General features: G+C 38.7%; 1 protein-coding gene and 1 long non-coding RNA gene across 3 annotated transcripts in view; one reads left to right on the top strand and one right to left on the bottom strand.

Moving 5' to 3' along the window:
- Positions 1–5,381, top strand: part of LOC123603362 — a 124,319-nt gene extending 118,938 nt beyond the window's left edge. Inside the window, exon 2 of the long non-coding RNA XR_006714851.1 lies at positions 5,171–5,381. This is a non-coding gene — a long non-coding RNA (uncharacterized LOC123603362). The remainder of the gene's footprint in view (positions 1–5,170) is intronic.
- The window catches only part of USP32 (ubiquitin specific peptidase 32), a 242,450-nt gene that overhangs the window by 184,889 nt on the left and 39,126 nt on the right, over positions 1–18,435 (bottom strand). The window lies entirely within an intron of this gene.

Below are 18,435 nucleotides of genomic sequence, written 5' to 3' on the forward strand. Positions count from 1 at the left end.
AAAAGTAGTGAAAGCTATCAAAGCCTGAAACAATAAATTCCTGCTGGAGAAAACTGTGTCTAAATGTTATGCATGACTTCACAAGATTTACAACAGAGCCAATCAAGGAAAACATGAAAGAGTCTGTACATATGGCAAAAAAGGTGGGAGATAAAGAGTTTCAAGATAGGGATCTTAAAGAATTTCAAGAGCTAAGAGACACCACACCAGAAGGCAGAATTTGATGGAGACACATTGATGGAGGTAAGTGTTTCCAAACCAGTGCCAGATGATGAGAAAGAAGAGGTAAAAGAAGCAGTGCCAGAAAACAAATTGACATTAGACAATTCAGCAGAAGGATTTCAATTAGTCAAGACTGCTTTGACTTCTTTTTTTGACCAGGACCCTTCTATGATACCATACCATGCTGACGTCTCCTGTATGACATTTTTAGAAAAATGAAAAGGCAAAAAAGTCAGATGGAAATTATAATGTATTTCCATAAAGTTACATCGAGTGTGCCTGCCTCTCCTGCCTCCCCTTTCACTTCTTTCACCTCTTCTATCTCTGCCACCCAAGACAGCAAGACAAGCCCTCCTCTTCCTCCTCCTCAGCCTATTCAACATGAAGAAAATGAGGATGAAGATCTTTATGACGATCCAGTTCCACTTAATGAACACTAAACAATTATATGTCATAGTTAATAAACTTATCTTGGGGCACCCGGGTGGCTCCGTCGGTTAAGTATGTTTGTGAGTTCAAGCCCTGTGTCAGGCTCTGCATTGACAGTGCAGAGCCTGCTTGGAATTCTCTCTCTCTCCCTCTCTCGCTCTCTGCCCCTCCCTGCTCGTGCTCGCTCTCTCTCTCTCTCAAAACAAACAAACTTAAAAAAAATTAAACTTATCTCTTGTATATGTGTCTTCATGTGAAAATCAGTAACTGTACAGCAAGAACTGTAGATGTTTCTGTGTCATCATAATCATCGAACTATTCACCATGTAGAACATCTTGTGCAAAAAACTCATGTGGAAGTAGATCGCCTATCTTTATGATGACATTTAATATAAAATCAATAATGTATTAATAAAGTTTTCTTACTGTTTTATAACTTTGCTTTCAAAAAACTATATTACAGGGGCGCCTGGGTGGCGCAGTCGGTTGAGCGTCCGACTTCAGCCAGGTCACGATCTCGCGGTCCGTGAGTTCGGGCCCCGCGTCGGTCGGGCTCTGGGCTGATGGCTCAGAGCCTGGAGCCTGCTTCCGATTCTGTGTCTCCCTCTCTCTCTGACCCTCCCCCCTTCATGCTCTGTCTCTCTCTGTCTCAAAAATAAATAAAAACATTAAAAAAAAAAAAAACTATATTACATACAGTGTGTCTCATAATTGGAGAAACTTCATTATCAGACTATCATAAGGTTGTTGTTGTTTTTTAATGTGACAATGCTTCCAATACTGTATTATGAATAGGACTACAATATTGTATGCCACAAAAATTTCATAATGATTCATTCATTAGAATTAATTCTTTAGGAGTACCTGAGTGGCTCAGTCAGTTAAGCATCTGACTTCAGCTCAGGTCATGATCTCACAGTTTGCGAGTTCAAGTCCACATCACAGAGCCTATTTTGGATCCTCTGTCTCCCTCTCTCTCTGCTCCTCTCCTGCTCATGGCTCTCTCTCTCAAAAATAAATAAATATTTTTTAAAAACTGAAGAGGGGCGCCTGGGTGGCGCAGTCGGTTAAGCGTCCGACTTCAGCCAGGTCACGATCTCGCGGTCCGGGAGTTCGAGCCCCGCGTTAGGCTCTGGGCTGATGGCTCGGAGCCTGGAGCCTGGAGCCTGTTTCCGACTCTGTGTCTCCCTCTCTCTCTGCCCCTCCCCCGTTCATGCTCTGTCTCTCTCTGTCCCAAAAATAAATAAACGTTGAAAAAAAAAAAATTAAAAAAAAAAAAACTGAAGAGAAAAAAAAAGGAATTCATTAGGGTAGGCTACTGTGAAGCAATCATATCAGTAACACCAGGCTACCACAAAGCAATCATACTTGATGCTTCTTCACTATAAATGAATGAATCATTAAACCTGTAAATATGAATGTCTTTTTCATATTATCATTTTTGATGCCTAAATGTTAGGAATACATATAACATCTACAATGTTTTACATCAAAAAAGAGAATATTGTTGTAGATACAGACAATTCATCTTGTAAACATATGACACAAACTTAATACCAATAAATACAATATAGTGCTATAAATGTACTTCCTCTTCCTTGTGATTTTCTTCTTTTTTTTTAATGGTTAAGGCCTTTTTTTTTTTTCATCTTTATTTTTGAGACAGAGAGAGAGAGCAGGGAAGGGGCAGAGAAAGAGAGGGAGACACAGAATCTGAAGCAGGCTCCAGGCTGTCAGCACAGAGCCCAACGTGGGGCCCGAACTCATGCATGAGCAGTGAGATCCTGACCCGAGCCAAAGTGCTTAACCGACTGAACCACCCAGGTGCCCCTCCCTGTGATTTTCTTAATAATATTTCATTTTTGCTAGCTTACTTTATTATAAGAATTCAGTACATTATATATATAACATACAAAATATGTGTTCACTGTTTGTGTAATCAGTAAAGCTTCCAGTCAACAGTAGTTAAGATTTGGGGGGAATCAGGGACACCTGGCTGGTTCAGTCAGTGGAGCATGCAACCCTCAGCGCAGGGTCACGAGCTCAAGCCTCACACTGACTAAAGATACCACTTTAAAAAAAATTTGGGCGTGGGGAGTAGGGATCAAAGTTATATGTGAATTTTCGACTGCACACGGGGTCAGTGCCCCTAACCACCAAGCTGGTCAAGGGTCAAATGTATATCTGTAACATTCGGCATGAAAGTTAAGAAACCAACCAAAATCTTTTTGAAAGCTATAGGGACAGAACTGTAATCCCTCCTCAAACAGGAAGTGTAAGAGAAGACAAGAGAACACCAAAGGCAAAGAATAAGGGAGAAATTTTCTCATATCAAAACAGATTTTCAAGGAAATTTAACACAATTTGGTAAGAATTAGCAACTCACAATCAAATATCAAGATCTGGTAATAAAAAGAAAGTACTGGATAATCACTTTCTGATTGTAGCACAAAAGAAGTAAAAGCAATTACACAGAAAGGGCAGATACTAGAACAGAGATAAAACAAAGATTATGATATTAACCACTGAAACAATCCTTCCAGTAAAAGCATTCTGAAATGCAAATCATAAAAATTATAATATTAAAAGCTCCTGGGGGCGCCTGGGTGGCTTAGTCGGTTAAGGGTCCCACTTTGGCTCAGGTCATGATCTCACAGTTCGTGAGTTCGAGCCCTGCATTAGGTTCTGTGCTGACAGCTCAGGGCTTGCTTCGGATTCTTTGTCTCCCTTGTTCTCTGCCTGTCTCCCACTCACACTCTCTCTCTCTCAAAAATAAATAAACATTAAAAAAAAAATTTTTTTTAAAGCTACTGAACTCTTATCATATGCCCAAACACTGTGCTATGCAATGCAGAACACAAACCTTCAAGGAATCCATGGCTAAGAGACAGACTCATGAATAAATAATGACAATATAGTAAATATAAAAGACATAGCTGGGCACATAGGAAGAACACCTAAAAAGAGAGAACAAGTGCTCTAAAACTACACTAGTACACACAACTTACAGCAAAACAGCAGCATCTAGTGATTACTTCCATATACACTTTCTATAAAGGTCTCTATTGTGAATTCTTCCTACATTTCATCACATATAGCATGACATTCTAAAAACCTATCTGACCTGTAATAAACCTAATATAGCAACTTATCAACATAAACAGCCTAACCACCACTTACAATGTTTTTAAGAGAAAACTGCAGTACTCTGTGATAAGATTTACAGGTTTTATCAATTGACTGGGACTAATGTAACTGGACTTGAGTTAACTATGATGAGAAGGACAATAGATAAGTAACTTCTGGAATTCCCCTTGTGCTTTAAGGCCATCAACCTCCCCATCTGGATGGGAAAATGAAAAGTCCTCAGATGTAGACAATGGTGCTAGTCGCCAATCTGGGCTTCCTGGACACTCTCCCATCCCAGATTTTCCCATCCTCTCCCATCATTTGGTTTTCTGAGCAGGGCAAAGGCAACAAAGTACTCTGGTGAGCTAAGGGGAGAACACTGAATTCACTCCAAGCAGTCTGTGTCCTGCTGAAGAACTACATCTTCAGGGTAATGGGTGCTAACAAGAAACCCATGTTTCTTCGGTACTCTCCACTATTTCTAAACCACATTCCCTCTGATCCTTTACCAACACTATTAATAGATATTATCTAAATAAATGAAAATACATGCATAATTCCAACTGAAAAGGCCAGAAACATCAGCTATCTCCCCTACATCTGACTATTCTCAGATCTGACACTGACACTGGAAAGAAAAGTTGTATTAATAAAAATATTCAGTGGCTCCTTTGTTCTTGAATAAAAGTTCAAGCATTAGTAAAGAGTGATGATGCAAAGCTCAAAAACTGAAATACCTACAGGGATGAATGAGGAGGGCAATACAAATGATGAAGTTGGCCAGGTGGGGTATGTGGAACCCTAGAGAACACATACCTACAGGGTGCAGCTGCTTCTAAGTTCCAGGCATTTGCTGCAACGTAGCAATGAGGAAACCAAGAATATGATATATATGTGTGTGTGTGTGTGTGTGTGTGTGTGTGTGTGTGTGTGTGTGTGTGTTGTTTGTGTGAAAGCTCTCTCCTTTAAAAGCGCTGGCAACTAACTTTTTAAAAATTTTAAACAAGATGCAGTTTCGATATGTCTAGCCAGCTGCCACATTTGATAACCTCTGGCCAAATGGTTAAGGGCAGAAAGAAAACATATGTGTGTTTAAATTGAACAAGGTCACTTACTAGCTATGAGAACATGGGCAAGTTCCTTAATATCTGTACCTACTCTTCTGTAAAATGGATATAGACATATGGAGTTGACAAAGACAAGAAAGTAACGGATGCTCAACAAATTACAGTCTGGGAGGAAGGGATTTCTAGCAGTAATGAGGGTGTACCTTGTTCATTTTCTATTCCTAACTCTGGAAAAGGTATGAAAATGAAGACTGGAAAAAGGAGGTACAAAGCCAAACAACAATAAATTTTTCTGCCCTTATCCTCTTTCCTCCTTACCATAGACCAATATTACCATCCCAGCTGACCCAGCTACCGTCTAACATTGGAACAAAGGGGAAGAAGAAAGAGTACAGAAGAGGAAGAAGGGAAATATCAAGAAGGCGACAACTTCTTTAGCTCTTGACAGACAAGCATAAGGGAAGGGCTATTGTCATTCATTGTAATGAATGTATCAAAACCACTGTGTTAGATTAAAGCATGAGTGCTGTCTTACTCAAAGCCAAGTAAGTCATATTACTAGGAGTATTCATCAATGCCCTAAAATATAAAAGGTCATTAACATTCCATAAAATTATAAACAAAATCATCCTTTGTAAAAAAAATTTTGCTACCAACATTACATAAAAGAAGCAAGTCAGGAGTCAGTTCATATTAATAGATGAAAGGTTCAATCTGGTAAGTCAATCTGTATTCACTGGCTACAGGCTGGGCTAAATATGATATTTACTCAAAGCATGCATACATTCTCTTGCTCTATTTTATTTATCTACCAAAGCTCCTAATCAATCATACAAAAGCTGCTTGAACTAAAGTGACCAAGAATTCAATATGTACTCATTTTAAAAATATGACTACTTTGCAACAGATTACAGAATGGGGCTTATTATATCTAACCCATAGATAAAACACAAGAACTACTTCAGAGTTCACGAAATCCAAGACATCTCTAGAGGGTATTTTTAAATTTGTTTTTAAAATACAAACAAGCAGAAAAAGCATTTCATTGTCTAGCAGTTTTTAGTTACATAGTAATCCAAGTATATTCTGGGTGGCCCATAATACATGAAATATAAAAAGTAAACAGATCTGTGTATTTCACCTAATTTATATATAATTGGCAACAGTGTGCTGGGTTCTATGGGGGATACAAAGACAAGGTATTGTCCTCGGTGTTTTGTTTTGTTTTGTTTTTTGTCTTCGTACTTGGTTTTAAAAGCTTAAAATCTGCCAACAAATACTTGAGTTTTATTCTGGTGAGAGTGTGAAAGAAGTATAACAAGGTGTAAACTTTGCTAAATGGGAATTCAAATCTGAAAGCTATTTAAAGAGTAAATTTAAGGGGTGGCTCAGTCGGTAGAGCGTCCGACTTGAGCTCGGGTCGTGATCTCCCTTTGTGGGCTCGGGCCCCGCGTCAGGCTCTGTGCTGACAGCTCCAAGCCTGGAGCCTGCTTCGGATTCTGTCTCCCTCTCTCTCTGCTATCTCCTCCCATCTCCTCTTGTGCTCTGTCTCTCTCTCTCTCAAAAATAAATAAACATTAAAAAAAATAAATAAACAGTAAATTTAAGAGTTCTATTAAGTGTTCAGTGCTCATATAGACACAACTTTTTCCACACTGAAAAAAGTTTACATTTTGAAAAAGAAAGCCTAGAGAGCCATATATCATCAACCCTCATACAAACCCACCCCGTCTCATTTTGTTTAATTTTCTGATAACAGAGGAGAAGGAAGAAGGGTCACTAGACCTCAATTTGAGATTTCCAGGATTATGGAAAAATATTTACCAAAATGCCTACCATCTATCTGCTCCCTGGACAAAGAAACAATGCAAGAGAGGGAAAGAAGACAAGATTGAGAAAGGGAAGAAAAACATTAAGAAAGTTAACAAAGCTGAAGAGAAAGATTAGGTAGAAAATATTAGACAGGGGTGCCTGGGTGGCTCAGTCAGTTAAGTGTCTGACTCTAGATTTTGGATCAGGTCATGATCTCACAGTTTGTGATATCAAGTCCCACACTGGGCTCTGCGCTGGCAGTACGGAGCCTGTTTGGGATTCTCTCTCTCCCTCTCCCCCCCAAAAATAAATACATTTTAAAAAATATATAAGAAAAACATGCAAAGGAAATCAAATACATTTCACTGGTATATGTAATAAAAAGTTGAAATGACAAGACTGTCACTTCTGCTATAGTCACAAGCCTATCCAGATCTAAGAGGAGCAACCAGAGATTCCAGTTTTCATGGGGAAAGTGTCAAAGTCCTACTGTAAGCAGCAAGTGGGATGGGAGATACTGTGATAGTCATTTTTTAAAAATATAATCTGGGGGCACGTGGGTGGCTCAGCTGGTTAAGCGCTCGACTTCACCTCAGGCCATGATCTCATGGCTAAGGGGTTCGAGCCCTACACCAGGCAGTCTGTTGTCAGCACAGAGCACGCTTTGGATCCTCTGTCTCTCTCTCTGTCTCTCTCTCTCTCTCTCTCTCTCTCTCTGCCCCTCCCCCACCTCTCTCTCAAAAATAAATAAACATTAAAAAAAATTTTTTTAAACAGGGGCTCCTGAGTGGCTTAGTCAGTTAAGCGTCCAATTTCAGCTTAGGTCATGATCTCATGGTCCATAAGTTTGAGCCCCACATTGGGTTCGGTGCTGACAGCTCAGAGCCTGGAGCCTGCTTTGGATTCTGTCTCCCTCTCTCTCTGCCCCTCCCCTGCTCATGTTCTGTCTCTCTCACTCTCAAAAATAAACATAAAAATTGTTTAAATGAACAAAAAAATTTAAAAACATATGTATATAATCTGCCATATAATGAACACTGAATATTTGTATCAAGTTTTCTTTTTTCCATAGACACTTGAAGAATTCACTCCCCTTTTAAACATTTACAAATCTTTGCAAGACAAGTTACATACATAGGTACTAAAGAAAATAGTACTTAACAAAAAAGAAGTGCTACTAAAGAAGCCAACCATACCATTCTCCTTCAGAAATACTCAACCATTATAGTAGATTACATCTAGCCAAAAACAGAGCGAAAGGCTTAAACTTCCAAGCTAACATCTTAGAAAAGGTACAAAATCAAAAGGGAGGAGAAGACAGAAGAAAAACATGTGATATGCTACCCAACTGGGAGAGATCAAAATCCCATCTGTACTACACCTAAAGGTACCATTTCAGAAATCAGAAGTAACCTAGTCTTAAAGAAAAAAAGGAAGGAAAGGGGACTGCAATTTATTTCTTCACAAAGAACTTCAGTATCCAAGATCTATTAAAAGACTAACGAGGATGGGAATGCAAGCTGGTGCAGCCACTCTGGGAAACAGTATGGAGGTTCCTCAAAAAGCTAAAAATAGAACTACCCTACAACCCAGCAATTGCACTACTAGGCATTGATCCACGGGATACAGGTGTGCTGTTTCGAAGGGACACATGCACCCCCGTGTTTATAGCAGCACTATCAACAACAGCCAAAGTATGGAAAGAGCCCAAATGTCCATCAATGGATTAATGGATAAAAAAAATGTTGTGTGTATATATGTGTATACACACACACACACACACACACACACACACACACACACACACACAATGGAGTATTACTCAGCAATCAAAAAGAATGAAATCTTGCCATTTGCAACTACGTGGATGGAACTGGAGGGTATTATGCTAAGTGAAATTAGAGAAAGACAAAAATCATATGACTTTACTCATATGAGGACTTTAAGAGATAAAACAGATGAACATAAGGGAAGGGAAATAAAAATAATATAAAAACAGGGAGGAGGACAAAACAGAAGAGACTCATAAATATGGAGAACTGAGGGTTACTGAAGGGGTTGTTGGGGGGGGGGGAATGGGCTAAATGGGTAAGGGGCACTAAGGAATCTACTGAAATCATGGTTGCTCTATATCCTAATTTGGATGTAAATTTTTAAAAATAAAAAATAAAATTAAAAAAAAACTTTTTAGTGTTAAAAGTTACAAAATACTGCTGACAGAAATTAAAGAAAATCTAAATAAATGGAAGTAATCAACCATAAAAAAAAAAAAGACTAAGGAGTAAAGAGGCGGGGGAGGGAGGAGGTGGGGAGGGAAGAGGGAAAGGGAAGAGGGGAGAGGGAGGCAGAAGAAAAGACATGTAGTCCAAGGCAAAAGGATGAGAAAAAGTAGTCTAGTTTCAAGCGACTCCCATATCTAGATAGATTCTAGAGCCTTTTTCCCTCAGAGTTTAAGTGAAACTTTTCTCTTTTCCCTTAGTCAACTTCACTTCTATAATGAGTTATGACTTAGCAAGGCAATGGGGACACTGTTCCTGGGAAAGAAAATCAAAGATGAAACAGAGCTAGTAAAAGTTGTAGCTAAGGATAGATTTTTTAAAAAGGTAGGGGTAAGCATAACCTGAAAATAATCCATTTATAAAAATTCATTTACAAAGCAGAGCTGTCGAGACTAATTCTGTTTAACTTTGTTTTAAGCAATAAGTACCTTCAAATCAATCAACTAGGAATTTCAGAAATTTCTCTAATTTTATCATTTTAATGTAGGGATGCCTGGGTGGCTCAATCAGTTGGGCTCTTGATTTCAGCTCAGGTCATGATCTCACGGTTCAAGCACTGCATTGGGCTCTGCATTGACAGTGCAGAGCTTGCTTGGGATTCTCTCTCTCTTTCTCTCTCTGCCCCTCCCCTCCGTGCTCTCTCTCTCTCAAATAAACTAAAATTAAAAAAAATTAATGTTGTAGTCTGTATATCCTACATATTCATTATCTGTAGTTCCTAGAGGCAATTCTGAACTGCATGTGGCCTAAAAGCATAACAACATTCCTCCTTTTTTAAAATTGTACTTTTAGGGGTGCCTGGGTGGCTCAGTTGGTTGAGCGGCCGACTTTGGCTCAGGTCATGATCTCATGGTCCGTGAGTTCGGGCCCCGCGTCGGGCTCTGTGCTGACCGCTCAGAGCCTGGAGCCTGTTTCGGATTCTGTGTCTCCCTCTCTCTCTGCCCCTCCCGTGTTCATGCTCTCTCTCTGTCTCAAAAATAAATGAGTGTTAAAAAAAACTTTTTTTTTTTAAATTGTACTTTTACCTGATTTTTCTCAACAGTCATTTATTAAATGCTACTATGTGTCAGGTACTATCAAGATGAATAAGACCCAGTTCACACATTCTAATACTTAAGTTTTAGTAGGGAAGATTGGCACACTCCAAATAACTGCAATAATAGATAGGAAATGTTAAAGCAGAGATATTAAAATGGAGTCCCAAAATAGGGAGTGATTAATTCTGAGTTGGTAACTAAGAAAGGGTTCCAAGAGGTATTGATTCTTGGGGTGCCTCAGTCGGTTGAGCATCTGACTCTTGATTTCAGCCCGAGTCATGACCTCAAGGGTCGTGGGTTCCAGCCCCGCATCAGGTTCTGTGCTGACAGTGCAGAGCCTGCTTAGGATTCTCTCTCTCCCCCTCTCTCTCTGCCCCTTCTCTGCTCTCGCTCACTCTTTCTCTCAAAATAAATAAATTAAAAAAAAAAAAGAGGTGTTGATTCTTTAAGTGAAGGGGATCACCTGACCAAAAAAAAAAAAAGGCTAAAGGGTATTCCATGCAAGAAAAACACATATAACAGAATGAAGTAGCACAGATAATCAGGGAACTGCAAATAGTTTGATATAAATGGAGTATACGGTGCAAGAAGCAGAGCTATAGGGATTGAGATTGGAAGGACAACTGGCAAAAAACAGAATCCTACTTTATTGAAGGTGATAATGTTCCCAACTAAAAACTACTATACTTTCCAGCTTCCCTTGCAACTAGAAATGGCCAATGAAATGTAGACAAAATTGCTAGGGAGGACCTCTAAGAAGACTCCTGAAGGGGCACCTGGGTGGCTCAATCAGTTAAGCGTCTGACTTCGGTTCAGGTCATAATCTCATGATTCTCGGGGTCAAGCCCTGCAGGGTTGTGAGTTTAGGCTATACACACACACTCACATATACATATACTCAAAGGCAATCCTGGTGAGGTTCAGAAAGAAAGCTACAGATAAAGTCCTTACCATCTTAAAGAATATATCATGAACAGGGGTGCCTGAGCCTCGGTGGCTCGGTCAGTTAAGCTTCTGACTCTTGATTCCAGCCTGGGTTACAATCCCAGATCCCCCAGTTGAGGGATCCAGCTCCATGCTGAGCATGGAGCCTGCTTGGGATTCTCTCTCTCCCTCTGTCTCGGCCCCTCCCCTGCTTGAGATCTCTCTCTCTCTCTCAAAATAAACATTTAAAAAAGAATATATCATGAATAGAATATAGGTTAGGAATATGAACATTAAAGGCCATTCTGGTGAGATACCAGACAGAAATGAGGAACATGTTACTGGAAACTGGAGGGGAGATTATCCTTGTTAAAAAATGGCAAAGAATTTGGCTAAACTGTGTTCATGTTCTAGTGTTTTCATAGAACACAAAACTTTTGAGTGACAAAATTGGATATTTAGCATAGAATATTTCTAAGCAAACTGCTGAAGACTTGTTTTCTCCTTACAGCTTTTAGTAAAATGTGAGAGGAAAGAGATTAAGGAACTGGTAAGCAAAAAAAGACTTGAAGATTTGGAAAATGCTCAGCCTCTCCATACTACAAAAAATGATAAAGCTTATTATTCTGAAGAGAACACTAAGGGTGTGGCTGAACAACTATTTGATAAGAATAGTGTGGATGTGAGCCACAAATTTAATCAACCACCTCAGCAGTAGCCAGGAATAAAGATGGGATCATAGAAGCAGAAATCCTGCCAATTGGGACTAAAGGGAACAGAAAAAAAAATGGGATAGAATGAAAGACAGCTATAAGACTTCTGGGGTTCTACAGGATGAGACAATAGAGTTATCCAGCTTTGAATATGAATTATCCTTCAAGAAAAGAGCAGACCGACCCCAAAGGTGATACAGAGCTACTAGGGCTACCACCCCCACCACAGGTCCAGAGGGCAGGTCTGGTTCCTCCCCATTTCAAAAGGTGAAGTCTCCTAGGTTTGGGAGTGGAGAACCAAGAAGCCACCACCCAGTGCCTCAAGAGCAAGGCCATGGCCCAGTACCCAGGAGCAGAGCTGTTCCACAGAACCATGAGAGAGGCACTGACTTCCCAATGGACCTGGATACCAATAATCTAAACCAAAGAGGATTGTTCCCAAAAAATAACAACTGATGGAATTTGCCTTGCTAAGTTTTGAACTTGGAAAGTTTGCCTCTTTCTTTCCAATTTCTTCCTTTTGGAACGAGAATGTGTACCTTGTTCTGTCCCACTACTATATTTTGGAAGCATCTAACTTTGTCTAGATTTATAGGTTCAACAGCTGGAGAAATTTTCCCTCAGGATGAGTCCTATCTCCAGTTTCAACCATGTCTGGATTTAGAGAATATTTAGATGTGACTCTAGGCTTCAGACTTTAGAAATGATGCTGGAATGAGCTAAGATTATGGGGGCTATTAGAATAGAATGAATGGATTTTAGATGCAAGGAGAATATTAATTTGGAGGACCAGGGGTAGAATGTTATTGACTGAATTTATATGTCCCCCAAAATTCATGTTGAAACCCTATACCCTATCTAGGCTGTATTTGGAGCTAGAAAGTAAGGTTAAATGAGGCCATAAAGGTGGGGTCCTGATCAGATAAGGTAAGATTAGCATCCTTATAACAAGAAACACCAGACAGCTTGAGAGTTCAGGCACAGGGGGAAAGGCCATGTGGAAACTCACATAAGGAAGCCATATGCAAGCCAGAAACAAAGCCTTCCTTCACCAGAGGCCAAACCCTGCCAGAACCTTGATCTTGGACCTTTCAGCTTCCAGAACTGTAAGATAATTTTTTTTAATAGTTAATTTTTAAAGTTTATATATTTACTTTGAGAAAGAGAGAGAACATGAGGAGGGGAAGGGCAGAGAGAGGGAATCCCAAGCAGGTCTGCACTATCAGTGCGAAGCCCAATGCAGGGCTCAAACTCACAAACCATGAGATCATGACCTGAGCCAAAATCAAGAGTAGGACTGAGCTACCCAGGTGCCCCTAATTTCTGTTTTTTAAGCCTTCTCGTCTATGGGATGGCAGCCCAAGCAGACTAACACAATTTCTATAGTGCCAGTAATAAATAGGTCAATTCCACCTTTCTGATTTAGATGGAGACGCTTTTAAATGGCTTTTGCAGGGTCATAAGAAGAAATTAAAGCTCACTGTCCTTGAACAGAAAATAAAATATGTACTTTAATGATGGCACCAAAAAAACCCAGTATAAAAGAAAGAACAGTAGAATGTTCATCTCTCTTACAATTTTTTTTTTTTTTTTGTCTATAACAGTAGTTATCAACCTTTTTCTGTGGTGCCAGGATGGATGTTTTCATTTTATGGGCAATCCCTGAACCTTACCTGTAACTACACTCTTTTCACTTCTGGTCAAGAAATCATATGTATATGTGAAATGCAGGAATGGTAATCCACACTTGGTATGCTTTTCCCCCCCAAAGTTCAGTACTTCGTATTACTCATTATATGGCTATAAAATATTCCACAATAAGCCATGGTATGGTACTGGTGTTCTATACTCCTATTATGTACTGCCTTATTAACCTTTTTTCCAAAGGTAAAGTCTTATCTCTCCAAGTAGATTTTAAGTCTCTCAAAAGCAGAGACTAGGTAAAATCTATTGTTTCTCTCTCACAGAGACAAAGTAGTGTCTTGCATTCAGATTTACGCTAAAATATAGGAGTTGTTGTTTTGCCAGTTTGGTTCCAAAGGAATGGATAAAAATTTAACAACTTCTGAATCAGAGGATAACCACAGAGGTAAACAAACACCGGGAAATATGCTTTTCACTGCCAAAGCTGAATAAGAATTTCCAAACACAGACGAGGCAAAAAGCAGAAAGCAGCAAAGAAATCACAACCAACATTAATTTATAAATATGCCTGGTGAACTTACCTACCAAAAGACTCTCTGGCAGGCTACCTACAGGAAAAGTTACTGCAAAGCCACTTCAGGTAAATAATAAAGTGTATCCCAGATGGAATATCTCAGACAAGAGGCAGCCTACTAACATTAAGTTTATACAAATTGTTTCTGTGGTCAATAATGGTAGATTTGGTTATGGTCGTACCTACAGGCCCAAAATATAAACTCTTACTATAGTTTAAATTCAATGAACTTTATACCTATTCTGAATTCTGTCCATCAAAATACACAAAATTGAGATCATTAAAATTCCACTGCTAAGGGACGCCTAGATGGCTCAGTTGGTAAAGCGTCCAACTCTTGATTTCAGCTCAGGTCATGATCTCATGGTTTGTGGGATTGAGCCCCACATGGGGCTCTGCACTGGCAGCGCAGAGCCTCTTTGGGATTATCTCTCTGTTCATCCCCTGCTCACACTCAAAAATAAATAAATAAGCTTTAAAAAAAAAAAAATTATGCTGCTAAGACCCCTGACCAATCCAAGAAACAATCATACCAGATTCAAGAGTATTAACTACATTGCTTCTGAATATCTATACCTCCATGTCTCACAGGAAGATGTCTAAGTATCAGGCTCTTCATCTTCTTTGAAAGCATGTATTAGAAAGGCAGAGAGGGCTGCCTGGGTGGTTCAGCTGGTTAACTGACGGTTCATGAGATCAAGCCCCGTGGCAGAATCTGCACTGTCAGCTCAAGCCTGCTTGGGATTCTTTCTCTTCCATTGTCTCTGTCCCTCCCCGACTTGCACACACGCGCTCTCTTTCTCTCTCTCAAAATAAACATAAAACAAAAAAAGAGAGCCCAACTGAGAGACAGAAAAAAAAAAAAAAAAAAAAAGACTTAAAAGAGCACTTCATAAAAGAGGATACCCAAATCAATAAACATTAAAAGAACATCAAATGTTGGCAAGGATAGAGACAACTGGAATTCTTATTCATTGCTAGTAGGAATGTAAAATGGTATATCTGCTCTGGAAAAAGGTTTACCAATTTCTTATTAAGTTAAATATATACCTGTCCTATGAACTAGTAATTTTACACTATTTACTTAAGAGTAATGATAACATATGATCCCAAAAGATTTATACAAAATGTTCAAAAGATTTATACAAAGTGTTCACAGTAACTTCATTAATGGAAGTCAAAACCTGGAAATGACCCAAACATTCATGAATAAAAGAAACAAAAAAAAATGATACATTAATATTATAGTATACTATTCTGCAATAAAAAAAGAAAAACCTGATACATTTAAACAACGTGGATTAAGCTCACCGGGCAAAAGAAGGCTGGTTTTGAAAAGTATAAAATCTGCCTACATGAAAAACCAATAGACCTATCCCAGATACATAAGAACAGTCCTACAGATACAAATATCACCAGCTCAGGGCACCTGGGTGGCTCAGTCAGTTAAGCGTCCAACTCAGGTCATGATCTCATGGTTTATGAGTTTGAACCCTGCCTCGGACTCAAAGTTGACGGCATGGAGCCTGCTTGGGATTCTCACTCTCCCTCTCTCTTTGGCCCTCCCTCTCTCTCTCAAAAATAAATAAGCTTAGGGGTGCCAGGTGGCTCAGTGGGTTTCAGTGTTTGACTTCAGCTCAAAGTCATGATCTCACGGCTTGTGAGTTCGAGCCCTGCGTTGGGCTCTGTGCTGACAGCTCAGAGCCTGGAGCCTGCTTCTGATTCTGTCTCCCTCTCTCTCTGCTCCTCCCCTGTTCACTCTCTCTCTCTCTCTCTCAAAAATGAATAAACATTAAAAAAAATTTTTTTAAGAAATAAGCTTAAATATATATATATATCCCCAGCTTTTCACAAATCAACAAAAATTCCCTAAAAATAACTCATCCCTCTATATGACTAATTTTATTGTTATTGTGCTTCATCTAGTATTCCACAGTATTGTTTTACTGCAAACGTACAGTATTTCAGCTAAAACAATGACTTAAAATTTCTGAAAGCTACAACCCTAGAAACCTAACCAGCGTTCATAACACTGTTTCTATGGAGAAATAAATGTTAAATTCTGTGAAAATTAGTAAAAGGAAACATCATTTATAATGGAGTCTAGAGGCCAGCAGGGGGAGCTCTCATGCCCAGTACTCTTGTCCATTGCAGACCCAACAGGAAGAGAGGAACTTTACAGGTGGATACTACTCTACTATCCTGGCAGAAAGAAGGAAGTTTTTTTCCTGCCCAACAACAGCCCAGCCAATGGGACACAACTCAGCCAATGAAAAGCCACTAAGAACGCCCAGTTTCCACTAATGGACTTATTTATAACAGCCCTCCCAACATTCCTCCTTTCCTCTATAGAAAAGGGTATAACCTATCCTTTGTTCTGCAGACAAGCCATAGCTTGTTTGTCCTGGATTGCAATTTTCTGCTATTCCTGAATAAAGCTATCTTTTGCTGGTAAAATAACTGGCAGTTTTATCTTTAAGGTTAACAATTCTGAATAAACTTTTAGAACTTAATCTATAGAGTACTTAAACTAGGCTCACTCTTAGATTTAAAAAAATAAGAACAAAAAACACATGTTCTAATAGTTTAATCCAATATATTTCTCTAACCTCATTAAATCAATAGTACAAATCTAATCTTCGATAGTGAACAAGTCTACCAAAATTACATTTTCACAAATCCCTTTAAACATTCACAATATTTTGTTTTGACTCTAAACTCAAACATAGAAACACAGCCTTTTGAAGGTAAAGCCAAAAATAACCATCTCTCCAAAGTTTCCAAAATATCTATTAGAAAAAGAATGGTAAAATATAAACAACTGAACACAAAAGGAGAAATAATACACAAGAAATCCCACAATAGAAAGAGAAATTTCTATAAATATGACCCAGGAAAAGCACAAAAAGCAAACTAGTGATTAAATTATGGCTAGCATGATGGGGCGCCTGGAGCCTGCTTCAGATTCTGTGTCTCCCTCTCTCTCTGCCTCTCCCCTGTTCACACTCTCTTTCTCTCAAAAATAAAATAAACATTAAAAAATTTTTTTTAATTGTGGCTACCATGAGTAGATTGCAAAGCTAAGTACAGATACATTAATTTAGTAGAAAAGAACAAGTTCTGGACTAGATCTGTATATCTAATATAACAAGGAAAGTATATAAAAGACAATGGCTACTTGAAATATGTAAAAATGTATAGGAAGCAATCAGAAAAAAATCAGTTACAGGTCAAAACCTCACAACTGAAAAATGGTACTAGAAAAATGTAGATAATGTAAAATTCAAAGGAGAACATCAGTAAAGTAAGGCAAGGTTTTATAAAGGCAATGTTACTCCGTACATCACAAATACCAAAGGCCACTGAAAGTAGATGAGAACAGGATATTGATGAGGAGAATACTTCCTAAGGCTTTGATTCTACCTTCTGGGCATCTCAGGAACTGACAAAATATAGCTTATACCATGGTTATAAGACCAGGAAGAATGTCACTTAACAAAAGAATCTAAAATGTTCGGACAACTCTGGTTTCTCTTCAGACTGAATAAATCTTTCACCTTTTACTAAAAAAAAAAAAAAATAATAATAAAAGGTTCTGACAGCAATAAGCTGATGAAAATTATAAATATAAACCTTAGAACCAGAAGCAGAGATATATACAAAGGCTCCAGCTAAACCAAACTACTTAGCATTTCCTAACCATATTATGCTCACTTGCCATCATCCTTACAATGTCCTCTGACTATTATCCCCGATTAATCTAACTGGGCCAACATCCTTCAAGACTTGGTTTAATGTGTCTTCCTTATTTTTCAGAAGTCTTTTCTAAATGCTTCTGTGCCCTGCTACCTACAGTTAGAGGTGTCTCTTCTACAGAATGACCTTGCTTATAATCACTTACTCAGTATCAAACTTTCTGTTTTAACACAATACTATATTTCCTAATTTGTGTATCTCCCCTTGCTCTTTGAGAACAAAGAAATGGTCTTATTTATCTTATCAAAGAACCTTAAATATTATTGATGTATAATAAATTTTTGGATAAAGTTTAGATTTTTTTAAATGATTAAACAAATGTTCTATCTAGTCTCTCATTCACAGACTCCCACTTCTAGAACAATACTAACTCACAGTAAGGGCTCAATAAAATGTTTTTTCATTAACCTAACCTACATCTGATGTTTGCCATCACTAAATGTGACCATAATGCAAATGTAACCATAGTACAAGTATTATCTCTTCACAGCCTTCCTCAGCTTAAAATCCAATTTGGAATCACATTCATTTAGTAACCTACTAAATGAAACCCAGATGAGAAACACAGAATTTATAATGTTAATTCTAAAAGTGCTGGAATAGGTGTAATTTAAACATTTACCTGCCCAAAGGCAGGAAATCAAACAATGGCTTTCTTAAAATCTCTTACACGTGATAAATGCATTTTTTATCATTAAAAACATATACCCCAGGTTAAGCGTCAGACTACGGTTCAGGTCATGATCTCGCAGTCCGTGAGTTCGAGCCCCGCGTCAGGCTCTGTGCTGACAACTCAGAGCCTGGAGCCTGTTTCAGATTCTGTGTCTCCCTCTCTCTGACACCCCCCCT

Source organism: Leopardus geoffroyi, chromosome E1 (assembly GCF_018350155.1).
Source record: "Leopardus geoffroyi isolate Oge1 chromosome E1, O.geoffroyi_Oge1_pat1.0, whole genome shotgun sequence".
NCBI classification, from domain to species: Eukaryota; Metazoa; Chordata; class Mammalia; order Carnivora; family Felidae; genus Leopardus; species Leopardus geoffroyi.